Below are 22,227 nucleotides of genomic sequence, written 5' to 3' on the forward strand. Positions count from 1 at the left end.
GTTAAATATACAAAGTTGCTTACTTTGCTCCTTCATACCACTCTGGGTCTCATTCTGGTTTCCTCTTCTCATTTCATCCCATCTCAATTAAGTTATCTGGCTCCAGATACTTTTTCTTGGGGCAAGAGACCTGAAAGCCCCATATGACATCCTTATAGCCATTATTCTAATTCCAAAACCATTGGCACAAGAATCACTGGCCAGTCTCCAAGATGGCTCCCACTAACCCTACTGCACGCCAATATTCTTAGCTTGTGTAGTACCCTCTCACATTCTTTCAAGGTTGGTCTGTATGACAAAAAGAATATGAGAAAAACTGCAGCACGTGACTTTCAAGGCTAGGTTATCAAAACTGTTGTGGTTCTGCCTTTCCTTCTCTCTTGGATCACTCACTCTAGGAAAAGCCAGTTGCCATATTGTGAGAACCCTCAAGCAGCTCTGTGGTAAGGTCTATGTGGTGAGAAATGAAGGCCTCCTTCTAAAGGCCAGCAGAAACCCGAGGCCTCCATCCCACAGTTGTGTGAGTGAACCTTCTTGGAAGCAGACCCTTCAGCCAACCCCAGGCAAGTCTTCAGGATACTGCAGTCCCAGGCAGTATCTTGACTTTAACTTCATAAAACCCTCTGAGCTAGAACTACCCAGATATCCACTTCCAGATGCCTAACTCTCAGAAGCTGTGTTGTGTGAGATAACAAATATTTGTTGTTTTAAGGCACAAAGCTGTGGGGTACATTGTTATGCAGCAATAGATAACTAATACAGTGTCACATCCCCACTTTTTACCCAACCTAACCCCACCTCTCAATCAAGGTAAATAAGAAAGGAGGAAAGGATTATACCAAGAGATGAAAGAGATTATAGCAAGGGTGTTCATTTTGGACACCCTGAGGAACATCCAAAAGAAAATGATAGGAGATGAGCATTTGGAAATACGAAGCTGATATCAATGCAGGAAAAAACTAGGGTTGGAGCTCCAGTATATACTGATGAGTTGTCAGATATGAAGTCAGTGAAGACATTGTTGTGAAAGAAAAGGCCCAGGAAGTGCATATGTGGTATAAATTGTTTACATTTTCCCTCTCATAAACACTGGTACAGTGGGAAGGGGAAGGTAGAGTTACTCAGTTCTGAGAGTTGGGTTTAACAAGAAACTAAATCTATCATAGGTTTTTCTACTTTAAAGATTAAAAAGCTCAAAAATCCCAGGGAGCGCCAGTATTAGCTACTTATTGCTGCATAGCAATTTATTCCATTACTTACTGGCTTAAAATAATGAATGTTTATTATCTTACACAGTTTCTATGAATCTGAAATTCAGAAGCTGCTTAGCTGGGTGGTTCTGGAAATGTATACAAGAGCATTTATCATAATGTTGTTTATAATAGCAAAATATTAGAAACCATCCAAATGTGCAATAGGAAATGATCAAAAACTCTGTATCAGCTAAAAATGAGGTTTAAGAACTTTTGCTAACATGGGAAATTGCCCATAATATCACTGAAAAAGCATGTTGTAAAAGTATACAGTATGAACTCAATTTTATAAAAATTTTTAAGGTTTATTAAAAAACTAAAAGTGCATGTGCCAAAATGGTAATGGTACTTACATAAGTTATCTACTGATGAGTAACAGAGCACCTCAGAAATCAGTGGCTTAAAACAACCTTTAATTTGTTCATGATTCTGCAATCTAGATAGTTCTGCTGGTATCTCCTGGGGTCACCTATGCAGTTGCAATCACTTGGTAGCTTGACTGAGATTAGAAACCAAAAAGGGCTTCACTCACATGTCTGGCCCCTCAACTAGGATGGCTGGAACAGCTAGGGCCTGTATAAATATCTCTTTTCCTTTTCCTTTTCCTTTTCCTTTTCCTTCTCCTTCTCCTCCTCCTTCTCTTCCTCCTTCTCTGTCTTGTCATCTCTCTTGCCCACTCTCACTCTCACTCTCTCTCCATGGTCTTTCCAGAAGGGCAGCCAGGCCTCTTCACACACATTGACTTATATAATTGTGGGGGCTGGCAAGTCTAAAATCCATAGGGTAGGCCTGACAGGCTGAAAATTTAGATAAGAGTTAGGTTGCAGTCTTATTTTTTTTAATTGACACATTGTAATTGTATATTTTTATGGGGTAAAATTTGATGTTTTGATACTTGTATGTGTTGTATAATGATCAGATCAGAGTATTTAGCATGACCATCACCTTGTGCACTTAGCATTTCTTTGTGGTGATAACATTCAAAAGCCTCTCTTCTAGCTATTTTGCAACATTCCATATCTTACTGTTAAGCATCATCACTCTAATGTGCAATAGAACACTAGAACCTATTCCTTCTACCTAATTGTAATTTTGTACCAATAAACCAACATTTCCCCATCCTCCCCTCTTCTTGCCCCTCCCAGTCTCTGGTAATCACTGTTCTGCTCTCTGCGTCTATAATATCAACTTTGTCTTTTAATGTCCAATAATGAATGAATGGATAAAGAAAATGTGGTGTATATATACATAATGGAATATTATTCAGCCATAAAAAAGAATGAAATCCTGAAATTTGCCACAACATGTATGAACCTGAAGGACATAGTGTTAAGTGAAATAAGCCAGACACAGAAAGACAAATACCACACAATCTCTCTCATAGATGTTGTAGTCTTGAGTCTGAATTCCTCAAGGCAACAGGCTGGAAACTCAAGCCAGGCTTGTGTGTTGTAATATTGAGAGAATTATTTCTTCCTAGGAAAATCTCAATCTTTGCTCTTAAGACCTTCAACTGATCAGATGAGGATAATTTGTGTGACAGGTAATCTGCTTTACTCAAAGTCTACTGATTTAAATGTTAATCACATTTAGAAAATGCCTTCACAAAAACATCTACACTAGTGTTTGACCTAACAACTGGGCCCCATAGCCTAGTCAAGTTGGTGCATAAACTTACCCATCATACATGGCCAAGGCCTGAGTCATCATAGGAGGGGGCATGGATACCCAGAAGCATTGGTCATTAGGAGCCACCAATAGTAAATATATCTGGATGGCAGATTTTTCCTTTTCTTAGGTATGTTTTTCCTTTTCTTATGTATGTTTCAAATTTTCTGCAAAGAGCATGTATAACATTTTGGGACAACGATAAATGTTATCATTCACAGTCACTATTTTCAAAATGCAAGATATACAGAAAAGTACAAATCAGCAAATCACAAGAATTCTTATCAATCAGAAATGATCAGTGTTAACATTTGTGATCTTCCTTTAGACTCTCTCTGATACTTATACAGATGTTAGGATAGAAAGAGAGGGGGAAAGATGAGAGGGACAGAGAGATTTCTAAAAATAAGATAATCCTATAAATGCTATTTGCTATTTGCAAATTTAATTTTTTTCTTGAATGTAACAGAAAAGAAAAAAAAACAAAAGGAATTTGAAAGATTTATAGCCTATCCAATAAATATTTCTTCATCCCTAAGAGATATTACTACTTACAAATTACTCTAAGATTAAAAAAAAGAAAATATTATGAAAACCATTAGGAAGTTGCAGTTGTATTTTTTAAATAGAACTTTAAGTAGTGGACTAACTTGCTGTTACAAGCAGCATAGAGAGGATAATACTCTCACACTTCCACCTTCCCTCCCTCACCTTCCAATCAGGTTGGCTTTGCTTTGTCAGAATTTATAATAGTAGCATTCTATGCTACAACCATAATTTGCCTGGAAAAGTAGTTCTTTATTTAAATGAACTCAGTGCTCATCACCAGGCTTTTTTTTATAGCCTTGCCAAACCTGATCTCATCACCAAAGAGCTTTGGCTTTATGCAAGCCGGTTTTATAGATGTACCACTCCCACTGTTATTTCATACTTAAGACTGCTTATCTGTTGCCTTCATACATGGACAACTACTTGGGTGCATATAATTTTTTGAGGTCTCTCCAAACCTCAGAACTTTATAAACATTGCTCCATTATCTTTGAACACAGAAAATTACCATAGTGTATCTGAGGATGCCCTAATTTTTCCCACTGTCAGGAAATACTTTGTACCTAGATGCCTCAGGAATACCTTCTTTATTCTTTAAGTTTAATAATTCAACCTAGAAAAATCCTTGGTGTCTGTCATTGTGAGTTTGTTTTTCATGGTATGCAAGGTACCCTTCCTAGCTGCAGATCTGAGTCTTCTCTGAATACTTCCTCTGTCCTTTTGTTGGATTCTTTCCTGCAGGGACATCAATTACCTTATTTTGAATCACTTTTGTTTCTCTTCCTCTTCTAATTATTTAATCTCTTTTGCATGCAGTATGATTATCTCTAGCTTTCCTTTCATGTCTTTAATTCAGTTTTTAGCTATGTCTATTCTATTCCTTGCTATTTTATGTTACTTTATTTCAATTCATTTCCTTAGGTCTGCAATCTCCTTTTACAACTCATTCTGTTGTTTTATCATCTCATCTTTGAGCCCTTGTTTTATTACATTTATATTTCTACTAATTTATTCTCTACAGGAAAACATTCATGAGAAAGCCACTTTTATCACCCAACTTATATTTCATCCAGATTGGGTTCTGGACTTTTCCATAACATGCCTGACTTTTCCATACCATGCCTGACTTTTCGACTAATTGATTTTCCTGTAGTATATCTGCCTAGTTGCTCTGTCATTTCTTTTCATCTTGCTTATGTTTAATGTAAGCATCTCTGTCTCTGACACCCTTCTCTCCCTAACTGGAACAAGTTCACCTTCCCCCACTTTGTACTTCATACTGAGGCCTGGATGTTGTCAGTCTAGCCACTTTTCTGTAGCCTGAGAGAAGCCAGAGCTCAGCTAGGAATTAGATCTACTCTTGTTGAGGAATCTGTGCTCCAAGAGCACAGTGCCTTGTGTGTAGGAGACCACTAAATGCCTAAGACCAGGGCCCAGTGCCCAGTGCCCACAGCCGCAAGAGTGACCGACTCACCCCTTGGGCTTTGGCTCATCCTTCAACCAAGCCCAGTGTCTTGGATGATAACAAGCTCTCTACCCTGATAGTAGGATTGCAAACTGATAACCACCTTTCCAGAAAACAGTTTAGCAATAGGTATCAATATCTTAATATTTATAACTCCGATCCAGTAATGTCTCTTCTAAGATTCTAGTTGGAGAAAAAAGAGAAAATAAAGACTCACTTGCAAAAGAAATTCTTTGGAGCATCATAGATAATGGCAACAAATTGGAAACAAGTTAAATGTTCAGCATAGAGACATACTGTGATAAAGTTTGCAGCAAATAAAATAAGGTTTATGAAGAGCTTTTAAAGATATGACTAAATTATTATTATACTATACTGAGTAAAAAATCAGAATACAAAATTAAACATATGGTAATATCTCAATTATGTTTTCAAAAGGAAAGGAACCATACCCAGGAAGAACCACTAGACCAAAGCTCCAGGAGTGCAGGAACCATGACTGTTTTGTTCACTCCTATGTAACCAGAACCTAACATAGTGCTTGGCACATAACAGACATACAATGAATATTTATGAATAAATGAGTAAAATTAATTCAAAGCAAAAGAAATTTATCTCAAGTCTCAATAACAAGAATATTTTTGCTTCTGAATGGCTTTGATTTTATAGATTTGTGATCTTGCTTTGACTAGTTGAAACTATGACACATTTGATCTATCTGGATAGAGACTCTTACAAAACACATTTTGTATATCACCATCTCATTTTCCCTACCCTTATTTTCCCTTTGACAGGAATCATTTTTCAAAAAAGCAGCTTTGTTGAGATATAATTTGCATACCATACCATTCACCCATTGTAAGTGTACATTTCAATAATATTTAGTAACTTTATAGCATTATCAAAACCTAATTTTAGAACGTTTTCATCACCCCCAAAAATTTCGTCAGGCTCATTCGCAGTCAATCTCTATACCCACCCCTACTCCAAAGAACCACTGATCAGCCCTCTGCCTAAATCATTGTCTTAACTGCATATTTCATATAAATGAAATCATACAATATGAAGTCTTTAGCAACTGGCTTATTTCACTTAACGCTTTTGAGTTTCATCCATGTTGTAGCATGTATCAATACATCACTTCTTTTTATTGCTGAGGAGTATTCCATTGTATGGATAAACCAAACTGTGTTTAGCCAGTAGATGGACATTTGGATTCTTTCCAGTTAGAGGCTTTATGAATAATATTGCTAAGAACACTCTCATATAAGTCTTTGTGTACACACATATTTTCATTTCTCCTGAGTAGACTCCTAGGAGTGGAAATACTGGCTCATATGGTATGTTTTTATTTAACTTTTTTTAAATGTCAAAGTATTTTCCAAAGGGGCTGTACAACTTTATATCCCACCAGCAATGTAGGAGTGTTCCATTTTCTCCACATCCTAGCCAACACTTAATATCATCTATTTTCCTTGATTGTAGCCATTCTAGTGGTTGTATAGAGATACCACATTTAATTTTTAATTTGTACATCCCTATTGACTAATGTTGATCACTTTTTCATTTAATTGGCAGCCACTTATATTTATTCTTTAATGAAACACTTAAGTCTTTGTCCATTTTTAATTGACTTTTCTCATTATTGAGTTTTCAGAGTTCTTTATATATTATGGATAGAAATCCTTTATTAAATATATTATATGCAAATAGTTTCTCCATGTCTGTGGCTTGTCCTTGCATTTTTCTTAATGGTGTGTTGTAAAGTGCAAAACAGTTTTCATCTTAATTATGTCTAATTTATCATTTTGTTCTTTACCTTAAGCTTTTGATGTTATATTCAAGAATTCTTTGCCTAACCCAGTATCACAAAAATTTTTTCTGTGTTTTCTTTTAGAAGTTTTCTAGTTTATCTCCTATATTCAGATTTTTTATCATTTCAGTTAATTTGTGTATTGTATAAGTGTCTAAGTCCATTTTTATTTTTTCAGATGGATATTTAGTTGTCCTAGTTCCATTTGTTGGAAAGACTATTCCTTCCTCATTATCTTGGTACCTTTTTTGAAAATCAATTGACCATAAATGTAAGAAATCTCAGTTTTGTTTCATTGATCTATATGCCTGTTCTTATACCAATACCACACTGTTTTGATTACTGTAACTTTATATTAAGCTTAGAAATCAGGTAATGTAAGTATTCCAATTTCTTCTTTTTCAAAATTGTGTTTGCTATTTTAGGTCTTCGTATTTCCACATAAATGTTAGGATTTGCTTGATGCCAAGATACTGCTATAATAGACAATGTTCCAAATCAAGTAAGCCTCTTCTGGAAGTGGTATCAAAACAACTGGATTTCATGGCCTTTCCTACCCTATCCCGGATGAACTACTGCACCAGTAGAGCTGGAGTGAAGATGGGTGCAGCCCCAGATGAAAACATTATAGACTTTTACTGTTATTAACCATGACTCAGTAGTTTTCATAAATAAATGCTTTCGTCACTTTCCAGTAGACTAAAATTATTGTTCTTTATAGTTGTGTTCAGCTTTATAGTTGCATTGGGAGGGAAACATCTGTTGACCCCCTCACTTAGTCATGCTAGAAATCAATCAGGAAAACTTTTCTTTTAAGGTTTATTTTGTTTTTAATTGACACATAGTAATTATACATATGTATAGGGTACAGTGTGATGTTTTGATATATGTATGCACCATATAATGATCAAATTAGTGCAATTAGTATATCCTTTACCCAAATATTTATAATTTCTTTGTAGTGAGCACTTTCAAAATCATCTCTTCTAGCTATATGCAAATACGCAATACATTATTGTTAACTATAGTCATCCTACTGTGCAATCGAACACCAGAAATTATTCCTTCTATCTAACTGTAACTTTGTAACCACTGACCTACCTCTCCTCATTCTTCCATTTCCAGTATTCTCCCCAGCCTCTGACACCTACTATTTTACTCTCTACTTCTATGAGATAAACCTTTTTAGGTTCCACATATGGGTGAAATCGCATGGTATTTGTTCTTCTGTGCTTGGCTTATCTCACTTAATATAATGTCCTCTAGGTTCATCCATGTTGTCTCAAACAACAGGATTTTATTCCTGATATGATTTGGGTCTGTGTCCCCGCCCAAATCTCATGTCAAATTGTAATCCCCAATGTTGGAGGTGGAGCCTGGTGGAAGGTGATTGGATCATGAGGACAGATTTCCCCTTTGGTATTGTTCTTGTGATAGTTAAGTGTGTTATCATGAGATCTGGTTGTTTAAAAGTGTGTAGCACCTCCCCACTGCTCTCTCCCCCTTCCTCCTGCTCTGGCCATATGAAGACGTGCCTGCTTCCCCTTCGCCTTCTGCCATGATTGTAAGTTTCCTGAGGCCTCCTCAGGCATGCTTCCTTTACAGCCTGTGGAACCATGAGCCAATCAAAACTCTTTTCTTATAAATTACCCAGTTTCAAATATTTCTCTGTAGCAGGATGAGAATGGGTTAATACAATTCCTTTTTATGGCTGGATAGTATTCCATTGTGTAAACAGACACTTTTTTTAGCCATTCATCTGTTGATGGACACATAGGTTGATTCCATATTTTGGCTATTGTGAATATTCATGCAATAAACATGGAAGTACAGATATCTCTTCAACATACTGATTTTATTTCCTTTTAGATATATGCCCAGCAGTGGGATTGTTGGACCATATGGCAGTTCTATTTTTTATTTTTTGAGGAATCTTCATACTGTTTTCCCTAATGGCTGTACTAAATTATATCCCCACCACACTATATAAGAGTTGTTTCTCCATATTCTCTCCAGTATTTCTTATTTTTTGTCTTTTTAATAATAGCCATTCTAACTGGGATGACGTTCTCATTCTGGTTTTCATTTGCATTCCTCTGATGATTAGAGATGCTGAGTATTTTTTCATGTATCTATTGTCCATTTGTATGTCTTCCTTTGAGAAATATTTACTCAGGTCTTTTGCCCATGTTTAAATTAGATTGTTTTGTTTTGTTTTTCTGTTGAGTTGACCTTCTTATATATTCTGAATAATAGCCTCTTGTCAGATACATACTTTGAAAATTTTTTCTCTCATTTTGTAGGTTGCCTCTTCACTCTGTTGATTGTTTCCTTTGCTGTACAGAAGTTTTTAGTTTGCTATAATCCCATTTGTTTATTTTTGCTTTTGTTGCCTATGATTTTGCAGTCTTATCAAAAAAAGAAAAAAAATCCTCGCCCTGACCAATGTGATGAAGCATTTCCCTTGTGTTTTCTTCTAGTAGTTTCATAATTTCAGGTCTTATATTTAAGTCTTTAATCCATTTTTAGTTGAATTTTGTATACGATGAGACATAAGGGTATAGTTTCATTCTTCTGCAGATGTGTAAATATCCAGTTTTTTTAGCACCATTTATTGAAAAGACTGCCTTTTCCCCAATATGTGTTCTTGGCACTTTTGTGGAAAACCAGTTATTTGTAGGTGTGTGAATTTATTTCTGGGTTCCCTATTCTGTTCCATTGATCTGGGTGTTTGTTTTTAATGCCAGCCATGCTGTTTTGATTACTGTAGCTTTGCAGTATATTTTGAAGTCAGGTGGTGTGATGCTTCCAATTTTGGTCTTTTTGCTCAAGATTGCTTTAGCTATTCGGGGTCTTTTGTGGTTCCTTATGAATTTTAAGATTGTTTTTTCTAGTTCTATGAAGAATGTCATTGATATTTTGATAGATATTGCATTGAATCTGTAGGACACTTTGAGTAGTATGAACATTTTAACAATATTAATTCTTCCAATCAATGAACACGGGATATCTTTCATTTATTTGTTTCTTTCCATTTCTTTCATCAGTGTGTTAACATTTTCATCGTAGAGATCTTTACCTCCTTGCTTAAATTTATTCCTAGGTATTTTAATGTTTTTTAATTTTATTTAGGTTCAGGGGTACATGTGCAGGTTTGTTATATGTAAATTGCATGTCACAGGGGCTGACTACACAGATTGTTTTGTCACCCAGTTATTAAGCATAGTACCTGATTGATAGTTTTTTTACCCTCACCCTCCTTCCATCCTCCACCCTCAAGCAGGCCCTGGTCTCTGTTGTTCCCTGCCTTGTGTCCATGTGTACTCAATGTTTAGCTCCCACTTATAAGTAAGAACATGTGGTATTTGATTTTCTGTTCCTGCGTTAGTTCACGTAGGATAATGGCCTTCAGCTCCATTCATGTTGCTGCAAAGGACATGATCTCATTCTTTTTACAGCTGTGTAGCATTCCATGGTGTATATGTAGCACATTTTCTTTATCCAATCTATCATTGATGGGCATCTAGGTTGATCCCATGTCTTTGCTATTGTGAATAGTGCTGCAATGAACACATGTGCACATGTTTCTTTAGGGTAGAACAATTTACATTCCTTTGGGTAGGTATCCAATAATGGGATTGCTGGGTTGAATGGTAATTCTGCTCTGAGTTATTTGAGAAATCTCCAAATCGCTTTCCACAGTGGCTGAATGAATTTACATTCCCACAAGCACTGTATAAGTGTTCCGTTTTCCTTACAGCCTCACTAGGATCTGTTATTTTTTGACTTTTTAATAATAGCCATTCTGACTAGCATGGAATGGTGTCACATTGTGGTTTTGATTTGCATTTCTTTAATGATTAGTGATGTTGAGCATTTTCTATAAGCCTGTTGGCTGCATGTATGTCTTTTTTGAGAAGTGTCTGTTCATTTCCTTTGCCCATTTTTTAATAGGGTTGTTTGTTTTTGCTTGTGAATTTGTTTAAGTTCCTTATAGATTCTGGACATTAGACCTTTGTTGGATGAATAATAGTTTGCAAAAATTTTCTTCCATTCTCTAGGTTATCTGTTTACTCTGTTGATAGTTTCTTTTGCTGTGCAAAAGCTCTTCAGTTTAATTAGGTCTTATTTGACAATTTTTGTTTTTGTTGCAATTGCTTTTGGTATCTTCATCATGAAATCTTTGCCAGGGTCTATGTCTATAATAATATTTCCTAGGTTGTCTTTCAGGGTGTTTCTAGTTTTAGGTTTTTACATGTATGTCTTTAATCCATCTTGAGTTGATTTTTGTATATGGTGTAAGGAAAGTGTCCAGTTTCAAATATGGCTAGTTAGTTATCCCAGCACCATTTACTGAATAGGGAATCCTTTCTCCATTGCTTGCATTTGTCAACTTTGTTGAAGATCAGATGGTTGTAGATGTGCAGCATTATTTCTGGGCTCTCTATTATGTTCTATTGCCCTATGTGTCTGTTTTTGTACCAGTATCATGGCATTATGGTTACTGCAGCCTGGTAGTATAGTTTGAAGTTGAGTAATGTGATGCCTCTGGCTTGTTGTTTTTGCCTAGGATTGCCTTGGCTATTTGGGCTCACTTTTTATTCCATATGCATTTTAGAATAGTTTTTTCTAATTCGGTGAAGAATGTCAGTGGTAATTTGATACAAAGAACATTGAATTTGTAAATTTCTTCAGGCAGTATGGCCATTTTAACAATATTGATTCTTCCTATCCATGAGCATGGAATGTTTTTCCATCTGTTTATTCATCTCTGATTTCTTTCAGCAGTGTTTTGTAATTCTTGTTGTAGAGCTCTTTCACCTCCAGGGTTAGCTGTATTTCTAGGTATTTTATTCTTTTGGGGGCTATTATGAATGGGCTTGCATTCTTGATTTGGCTCTCAGCTTGGATGTTATTGGTGTATAAAAATGATACTGATTTTGGTACATTGATTTTGTATCCTGTGACTTTGCTCAAGTTATTTGTCAGACTGAGGAGCTTTTGGGCAGCAACTATGGGGTTTTCCAGGTATAAAATCATATCATATGTGAAGAGAGATAGTTTGACTTTTTCTCTTCCTATTTGGATGCCTTTTATTTCTTTCCCTTGTCTGATTGCTCTGGCTAGGACTTCCAGTACAATGTTGAGTAGGAATGGTGAAAGGAGGCATCCTTGTCTTGCTCTGGATTGCCAGGGAAATGTTTGCAGCTTTTGCCAATTCAGTATGATGTTGGCTGTGGGTTTTTTTACAGATAACTCATTATTTTGAAGTATATTCCATCAATACCTATTCTATTAAGAGTTTTTAACATGAAGCAGAGGTTGAATTTTATTGGAAGCCTTTTCTGCATCTATTGAGATGATTATGTGGTTTTTGGTTTTGGTTCTATTTATGTTGTTGATTTGCATACGTTGAAACAACCTTGCATCCCAATGATAAAGCCTACTTTATCTTGGTGAATTAGCTTTCTGATATGCTGCTGAATGTTGTTTGCTAGTGTTTTGTTGAGAATGTTTTAATCTATGTTAATCAAGGATACTGACTTGAAGTTTCTTTTTTGTTGTGTCTCCACTAGGTTTTAGCATCAGAATGGAACTACCCTCACAGAATGAGTTAGGGAGGAGTCTCTCTTCCTCAGTTTTTTGGAATAGAATAATTGCCCAATGGGTTCACCTTTCCTAATGCCTAGACAGAGCTGATCTATCAAGACATGGGAATTGCAATAGAAAAAGTGTAACTCAAACAGAGCCATCTGTGTGGGAGACCAGAGTTTTATTATTACTCAAATCAGTCTCCCCAAGCATTCAGGGATCAGAGTTTTTAAGGACAACTTAGTGGGTGAGGGGAAGCCAGTGAGCCAGGAGTACTGATTGGTCAGGTTAGAGATTAAATCATAGGGAGTCAAAGCTGTCTTATTATGCTGAGTCAGCTCCTGAGTGGGGGCAACAAGATTAGATGAGCCAGTTTATCAATCTGCGTGGTGCCAGTTGATCCACTGCAGGGTCTACAAAATATCTCAAGCACTAATCTTAGGAGCAGTTTAGGGAAGGTCAGAATCTTGTAGCCTCCAGCTGCATGACTCCTAAATCATAATTTCTAATCTTGTGGATAATTTCTTAGTCCTACAAAGACCGCCTAGTCACCATGCAAGAAGGAGGTTTGTTTTGGGAAAGGGCTACTATAATCTTTGTTTTAACCTATAAACTAAGTTCCTCCCATAGTTAGTTCAGCCTATGCCCAGAAAGGAACAAGGACAGCTTAAAGGTTAGAGCCAAGATGGAGTCAGTTAGATTTCTCTTTCGTTGTCACAGTCATAATTTTGCAAAGGCAGTTTCAATAGTTTCAGTAGGAATTGTACCAACTTTTTATACATTTGGTAGAATTTGGCTGTGAATCCATCTGGTTCTAGACCTATTCGGTTTAATAGGCTTTTTATTACTGATTCTATTTCTGAATTGTTTACTCATCGGTTCATGGATTCAGTCTCTTTCTAGTTCAATCTTGGGAAGTTGTATATTTCCAGTAATTTCTCCATTTCCTCTAGGTTTTCTAGCTTGTGTGCACAGAGATGTTTGTAGTATTCTCTGAAGATTTTTTGTATTTCTGTGGGGTCAGTGGTAATGTCCCCTTTGTCATTTCTGATTTTGTTTATTTGAATTTTCTCTCTTTTTTCTTTATTAATCTAGCTAGTTATCTATCTAACTTGCGTATTTTTTCAAAAAACCCACTCCTGGATTCATTGACTTTTGTATGGTTTTTTGCATCTCAATTTCCTTCAGTTCAGCTGTAATTCTGGTTATTTTTTTATATTCTTCTAGCTTTGGGGTTGGTTTGCTCTTGGTTCTCTAGTTCCTCTAGTTGTGATGTTAGGTTGTTAATTTGAGATCTTTTCAATTGTTTGGGTGGGCACTTAGTGTTATAAACTCCCTCTTAACACTGCCTTAGCTGTGTCCCAGATATTCTGTTATGTTACATCTTTGTTCCTATTAATTTCAAAGAATTTCTTGGTTTCTGCCTAATTTCATTGTTTACCCAAAAGTCATTCAGGAGCAGGTTGTTTGATTTCCTTGTAATTACACAGTTTTCAGCAAGTTTCTTAGTATTTATATCTATTTTTATTGTGCTGTGGTCCAAGAGTCTAGCTGGTATGATTTCTGGGGTTTTTTTTAATTTGCTAAGGATTTTTGTATGTCTGTGTGATTGATTTTACAGTGTGTGCCATGTGCAGATGAGAAGAATGTATATTATGTTGTCTTTGGATGGAGTGTTCTGTGGATGTCTATTAGGTCCATTTGGTCAAATGTCCAAGTTCACATCTTGAATATCTTTTTTCTGCCTCAGTTATCTGTCTAATACTGTCAGTGGGGTGTTAAATTCTTCCATTATTATTGTGTGGTTACCTAAGTCTCTTTGTGGGTCTCCAAGAACTTGTTTTATGAATCTGGGTACTTCTGTGTTGGGTGTGTATATATTTAGGATAGTTAGGTTTTCTTGTTGAATTGAACCCTTTATCATTATGTAATGCCCTTCTTTGTCTTTTTTGATCTTTGTTGTTTAAAATCTGTTCTGTCTGAAGTTAGAAGAGCAACCTGTCCTTTTTGCTTTTCTCCATTTGCTTGGTAGATTTTTCTCCATCCCTTTACTTTGAGTTTCTGGGTGCCATTGCATATGAGATGGGTCTCTTGAAGACAGCATACCACTGAGTCTTGCTTCTTGACACTCTGTGCCTTTTAATTGTAGCATTTAGCCCATTTACATTCAAGGTTAGTACTAATATATGCGAATTTGTTCCTACCATCATGTTAGCTGGTTGTTATGCAGACTTGCTTATGTGGTTGCTTTATAATGTCACTGGTCCATATACGTAAGTGTGTTTTTGCAGTGGCCAGTAACAGTCCTTCCTTTCCATGCTTAGCACTCTCTTCAGGACCTCTCATAAGGCAGGTCTGGTGGTAACAAAATCCCTTAGCATTTGTTTGTCAGAAAAGAAACGTATTTCTCCTTTGCTTATAAAGCTTAGTTAGGTTGAATATGAAACTCTTGGTTGGAAATTATTTTAAGAATGCTGAATATAGATCCCCAGTCTCTTCTGGCTTGTAGGTTTTCTGCTGACAGGTCTGCTGTTAGCCTGATGGGGTTACCTTTGCAGGTGACCTATCCTTTTCCTCTTGCTACCTTTAAAATTTTTTCTTTCATTTCAACCTTGGAGAATCTGATGACTATGTGTCTTAGGGATGGTCTTCCTGTGTGGTATTTTGCAGGAGTTTGCTGCATTTTCTGAATTTGAATGTTGACCTCTCTCATGAAGTTGGGCGGGGGTTGCAGTTGTCAGACAAACCTTATCCTTGCTGGGTTGGCCGTAATCTGCTGTCCATGTACTTCCCAGGGAAACATGGGGTTGTGCCTGCCTTCAGAGTTCAGGCAGAAGCAGGACTTCTGGGCCTGCAGCTCTAAACAGGCATGGCTTTCATGGCTACCAGTGGCAGGTTTGGGTAGAGATGCATGCCCTACTGTCCAGGTGCTTCCCAGGACAACAGGTGGCTGAACCCACCAGCTGAGTTCACACAGAAGTGGGACCACTGGTCCAGAAACTCTAGCAGGCGTTGCCTGCCTGGCTATCAGGTGTCTGCAAACTTGCCTCCAACAGGCTACATAGTAAATATTTTAGGCTTAGAGGAATAATCCCCAACCTTTTTGGCACCAGGGACCAGTTTCAGTTTCATGGAAGATAATTTTTCCTGAATTCTGCAGGCAGGCACAACCCCATGTCTCCCTGGGAAGTGCATGGACACCACATTACAGCCAATCTGGCAAGGGTAAGTTGTGTGCCCTGCCATCTGGGTGTTTCCTGGAACAGGAGGCTGCACTCTCCAGCTGAGTTCTCACAGAAGTGAGACCACTAAGCTGGAAGGTCTAGCAGGCATTACCTGCCTGGCTTCTAGTGGCAGGAGTGGATGGAGCCACCCACCCCTGCCATCCAGGCATTTCCCAGGACCACAGGAGGCTGCCTACTCCAGCTGAGTTCATGCAGAAGTGGGACCACTGGGCCAGAAGCTCTAGCAAGTGCTGTATGTCTGGCTACCAGCCACAGGGGTGGGTGGAGTTACATGCCCAGCTGTCCAAGTGTTTCTCAGGACAACAAGAGGCTGCACTCTCCAGCTGTGTCCACACAGAGGTGGGGTCGCTAGGCCGGAAGCTCTAGTGGGCATTGCCTACCTGGCTACCAGTGGCAGGGGTGGGTGGGGTCACACATCCTACCATTTGGGTATTTCCCAGGACAACAGGAAGCTGCACCTTCCAGATGAGTTCATACAGAAGTGAGATTACTGAGCTGGAAGCTCTAGCAAGCTTTATACTCCTGGCTACCAGTAGTAGGGGCAGGTGGGGTCATGCACCCTACTGTCTGGATGCTTCCCAGGACAACAGGAGGCTGTGCCCCCCTGCTGAGTTCACACAAAAGTGGAACTATTGGGCCAGAAGCTCTAGCAAGCATTGCCAGCCTGGCTACCAATGGTGGGGGTGGGTGGTTCAGGCTTCAGCCAAGTTCAGGCTGAAGCAAGACTGCTGGGCTGGAAGTCACCAGCCCTGTTTGTTGAGGAGGGATGAAGCAATCTTACTGTTCCCAGGAACTACAACTGCAGCCTCTGTTGGGGCTATGGCACCAGTTCTGGTCTCTTCCAGGGATCAAGGCCTGTAAAGGTCCCCATGGACTTGAGAGTTGCCCTGCAAAATGTCCAGATGCTTTCTGCCTCAGTCTAGAAGCATCGGAGAAGGGAGTTGCTGCGGGCCCAGGGAGATTCTTCCATTTCTTGTCTAGCACAGGTGCCTATGGAGACCGTGAATCTTCCAATCTTCCTGGGGCCTCTCACTCACTCACCTTTTCCCATGTCAGAGAGGTTCTCCTGGCACCACACTGAGCCCAGACAGGCTGGTGCTCAGCTTCACTTCTCTCTTCTGTGTCCCCTTGCTGCTTTGATGGATCCCAACATGGTTTCTCAGATGATCAGCCTAGAGGGTCAGCATTCACTAGCCATTTTTGTTTCTTCTCCATGAGAGCAGTGTACATGGGCTGCTTCTAGTCCACCATCTTGACCCCTTTCCAATTTTTTTTAGCCATTGTAAATGGAATCGTTTTCTTGATTTCTTTCTCAGATAGTTTGCTGTTGGAGTATAGAAACACTACTGATTTTTGTATATTGATTTTGTATCCTGCCACTTTACCAAATTCATTTATTGGTTCTATTAGTTTATTGGTAGAATCTTTAGCGTATTCTATATATAAGATCATGTCTTATATATAGAATACTCTAAAGGGACAATTTGACTTCCTTTTTTCCATTTTGGATGCCCCTTATTTCCTTCCTCTTGCCTGATTGCTCTGGCTAGGACTTCCAGTACAATATTCAATAGAAGTGGTAAAAGTGGGGATGCTTATCTAGTTCCAGATCTCTGAGGATAAGCTTTTAACTTTTCCATGTTAAATGTGGGGTTAGCCATTAGTTTGTCATATGTGGCCTTTATTTTGTTGAGGTATGTTCATTCTAGACCTAATCTGTTGAGGATTTTTTAATCATGAAAGGATGTTGATTTTTATCAAATGCTTTTTCTATGTCTGTTGAAATGATCATATGGTTTTTTCCTTGATTCTGTTAATGTAATGTATTACATTTATTGATTTGTATATTTTGAGCCATTCTTGCATCCTTTTGATGAGTCCCACTTGATCATAGTAAATAATCTTTTTAACATGCTGCTGGATTCAGTTTGCTAGTATGTTGCTGAGGATTACTGCATCCATATTAATCAAGGATATTCCCCTATAATTTTCTTTGGTTGTTGTTGTGTCCTCATCTGGTTTTGGTATCAAGGTAATACTGGCCTCCAATAATAAGTTTGGAAGAATTCTCTCTCCTTCAGTTTTCTAAAATAGTTTGAGAAAGTCCAGTATTAGTTCTTTTTTAAATGTTTGGTAAAATTAGCAGTGAAGTCACCAGGTCCAGAGCTTTCCTTTGATAAGAGACCTTTATTACCAATTTAATCTTGTTTTTTTTGTTATTCATCTGTTCAGATTTTTCTATCTCTTCGTGATTCAATCTTGATAGGTTGTATGTGTCCAGAAATTATTCATTTCTTCTAGTTTTTTTAACTTTTTGGCAGTTAGGTATTTACAACAGTCTCATGTGATCCTTTGTATTTCTGTGGTATCAGCTGTAATTTATCCTTTTTCATCTCTCTATTTATTTGAGTATTTTTCCGTTTTTCTTAGTCTAACCAAAGGTTTGTCAATTTTGTTTACCTTTTTAAAAAACTAACTCTGCTTCATTGATCTTCTGTAATTTGTTTATTTATGCTCTGATCTTTTTTTTTTTCATCCACTAACTTTTGGTTTAGTTTGTTCTTGTTTTTCAGTTAGCTTTCTGAATTGAGGTCTTTCTACTGTTTTGATGTAGGCATTTATTGTGTAAATTTCCCTCTTAAAAGGGCTTTTGCTATATTCCACAGATTTTTGGGATATGTGATTCCATTTTCATTTGTCTCAAGAAATTTATTTAATTTTTTTAAAAATTCATTTATGGACCCATTAGTTTTTCAGAAGTGTGTTGTTTAATTTCCACATATTTCTACAGTTTCCAACTTTCCTCCTGTTATTGATTTCTAGTTTTGTTCTATTGTGGTAGGAAAAAATACTGGTATGATTTCAATTTTTTTAATGTTTAAGACTTGTTTTATGGCCTAACATATGTTCTATTCCAGAGAATGTTCCATGTACTATTAAAAAGAATGAGTATTCTGCAACTCTTGTGTGGAATGTTCTGAAAATGTCTTTGGTTTAGAGTGTGGCTTACCTTGACAATTCTTTGTTGATTTTCTGTGTGGATGATCTGCACATTGCTAAAAGTGGGGTGTTGAAGTCCCCTGCTATTATCGTATTGCAGTCTATCTCTCCCTTTAAGTTTATTGAATATTTTCCTTATATATTTATGTACTCCAATGTTAGGTGCATGTATACTTATAATTTTTATATTATCTTTCTGTACTGACCTCTTTATATAATGGTCTTCTTTGTCCCTTTTTACAGTTTTTGGCATAAAGTCTATTTTATCTTATATACATATAGCTACTCCTGCTCTTACTTGGTTTTCCTTTGCATAAAATATATTTTCCCATCCCTTTGCTTTTGATCTATTTATGTCCTTCCAGGTGAAGGTGGGTTTCTTGTTAGCAGCATATAGTTGGGTCTTTGTTTTTTAATCCATTCAGCCATCTATGTCTTCTAATTGTAAAATTTAAATCTTTTACATTCAAGGTAATTATGGATAGGTAAGGGCTTTAGTACTGCCTTTTTGTTACTTTTTTCTAATTGTTTTGTAGATCCCTTTTTTTTTTTTTTACCTTCTTCCTCTCATACTCTCTTCTTTTGTGATTAAGTGATTTTCTCCAGGAGCATGCTATGATTCCTTGCTTTGTAACTTTAGTGTCTCTATTATAGGTTTTCACTTTGTCATTACCACGTGGCTTACAATAAGCATCCTATAGTTATAACAAGTTATTTAAACTGATAATCTAACTGATCACAAAGGGAAAAAAAGAAACAAAAAGAACTGCACACTTCAACTCCACTGTCTTCCAACATTTTGGATTTTTGATGTCACAATTTATATCTTTTATATTGCCTGTCTCTTAACAAATTATTTTAGTTATTATTTTTAATTGTTTTCTCTGTTAGTCTGCATACTAAGGATATAAATGATTTACACATCACAATTACAGTATTAAAGTATTCTGAACTTGTTTGTATACTTACTTTTGCCAGTAAGTTTCATACCTTCGGATATTTTATTGTTACATGTTAGCATCCTTTTGTTTCCATTTGGAGAACTCCCTTTAGCATTTTTAGTAAGATAGGTCTGATGGTGACAAATTTCCTAAGCTTTTGTTTTTCTGTTCTGAAAAACAGTTTTGCTGGGTATGATATCCTTGTTTGACAGTTTTTTCCCTTCAGCATTCTGAGCATATCATCCCACTCTCTTGTAGTCTGCAAGGTGTATGCTAAAAAGTTTGCTGCCATATGTATTAGAATTCCTTTATATGTTATTTGTTTCTTTTCTCTTGCTGCTTTCAGAATCTTCTTTGTCTTTGACTGAAATAGTTTTGATATATGTCCCCACCAAATCTCATGTTAAAATGTAACCCCTAATGCTGGAGTTGGGAACTAGTAGCAGATGTTTGAGTCATGGGGGCAGATCCCTCATAAATGGCTCACTGCCCTCTCTGTCGTACTGAGTGAGTCTCACTCTATTAGGTCACATGAGAGCTCATGAGAGCTGATTTTTTTAAAGAGAATAGCACCTTCCTTCCACCATCTTCCTCCCTGTCTTGTCATGTGACATGCCTGCTCCCCCTTCCCCTGCTGCCGTGATTAAAAGTTTCCTGAGCTCTTGACCAGAAACAGATATGGCACCACACTTCTCACACAGCCTGAAAAACCTCTTTTCTTCATAAGTTACCCAATCTCAGGTGTTCCTTTATAGCAACGCAAAATAGACTAACACATTGACCTTTCAGAGTTTGGTTATCCTATGCCTTAAGGTAGTCTTATTTGGGTTGTATCTGATTAGTGAACTTTAGTCTTCCTCTACCTGGATATGTATAACCTTTTGGATATAAAAAGTTTAGAAAGTTTTCTGTTATCATTTCATTGAAGAAGCCTTCTACACCTTCGTGTTTCTCTGCTACTTCTTAAATTCCAATGATATGAATGTTTGCTTTTTTGAACATAGCCTGTAGATTCCATAAGCTTTTTTCATCCCTTTTTATTATTTTGTCTTTTTTTCTATGTATTTTTAAATAGCCTGTTTTTTGAGGTCACCCTTTCTTTCAATAGCTTGATCAATTCTGCTATTTATACTGTCTATCGAATTTTTTATTTCATTCATTGTAGTTTTTACATCCAGAATTTGTTGTATTATTTAAATCTCTCTGTAAAATTTCTCTAATAAATTTCTGAATTGTTTATCTGTGTTTTCTGGAAGTTCACTGAGCTGCCTTATCACAGCTATTTTGAATTCATTGTCTGACAGAGCACACATCTTACCCCTTTAAGGTCTGTCACTGGTGCCTTGTTTTGTCTGTTAAATGAGGTCATAATTCCCAGATTGTTCTTTATCCTTGCAGCAGACATATGTTGATGCCTACGCTTTGAAGACTTAGGTATGTATTCCAGTCTTTGTAGTCTGCTTGTGTTTGTGCCCATCCTTCTTGAGTGGGCCTGCCCAACGATCTAAGCCAGTTGACCTTTTTCAGAGTCAGTGACTACTGGAACTATGTCAGCAGTAGAGGGCGCCCTAAGCTCAGATTCTCTATAAAGTCTAGCTGTAGCTTCAAGGTTGATGCGGCACCTCGACCCAGATGGACTTGGGGAAGAAGACTCAAGGAGGATACCCAGGTTGTGTAGGAAAGCTAACCAGGGACCCAATTCTGCAAGTCTGTCCCATGTGCCCAACAGGCACACATTTACCAGAAGTTTATTGTATAGGTGTGACAGTTCCTTGATTGCTGAGAGAGGGGCTGGAGCCAAGAATGAGCCCCCTCAGAATTCACCATGGGACAGAGGCTGACAGGCTTGCCCCATTGTCCCAGACTTGTATATTTCCCGGTGATTTCCTGCATGGGCAAGAGGGTTCCCCAATTGCAGCAAAAGGAGACATAGCTGATACTGTGCCCCCTCAGGATTTGCTGTGGAATGGTGGCTGGTGGGCTCCTCATAGAAGTTTAGACAGATAGGTAATGCCCAGTCTTCAAGATAAAGACAGCTTTCCCTCCGAGACCAGCTGAAGAGGGCTGGAGCTGAGATACAGGGTGACCTTCAGATCTGCTGCTGAGACTGATACCAGCGGACAGACAAGCCTTCCTGCCGAGGCATTAATGTGCATGATTCCTCCTGGACTCCTTGGAAAAGAGTTTTGGTTGAAGGCTCAAGGCCAAATGGGGCCGTGGCCAAGCTCTTTGGGGAATTAAGCTGTTTCTGGATTTGAACCTGGGAGCATGATTGTAGGGTCTGCTACCTTGGTGCTGGCATGCACTCTCAGAATGGCTTTCCTATGTCTTAGACTCCACTGAGGTTTCATAACCTCCTATCTGAATTCCAAGGCTCCCTCTAAGAGATTGCGTTCTATAAATGGGTACAGAATTTTTATTATTGTGGGGCAATATAAGTGGGTTATCTCTGATGCTGCCATCTTGCTGACATCATCAGCTCCAAGAAAACTTTTTAAAATCTGTTTTGTAGTATATGTATTTATTCTCCCCTCAATTCATCTTAAAGCCCTTTTCTAACAAGGAAGGAAGAAAAGGAAAAACAGGAGACAGCAAGAAAGGAAAGAAAGAGTTCCCCAAGCAAGAACATAGGGAAAAGAATTTTTGAAGAGATTTTACTGGTTTTTCCTGTTTTTTTTTATATTTTCGTTTACCATTTTGT

This window comes from Pan troglodytes, chromosome 2 (genome assembly GCF_028858775.2).
Source record: "Pan troglodytes isolate AG18354 chromosome 2, NHGRI_mPanTro3-v2.0_pri, whole genome shotgun sequence".
Taxonomy (NCBI): Eukaryota; Metazoa; Chordata; class Mammalia; order Primates; family Hominidae; genus Pan; species Pan troglodytes.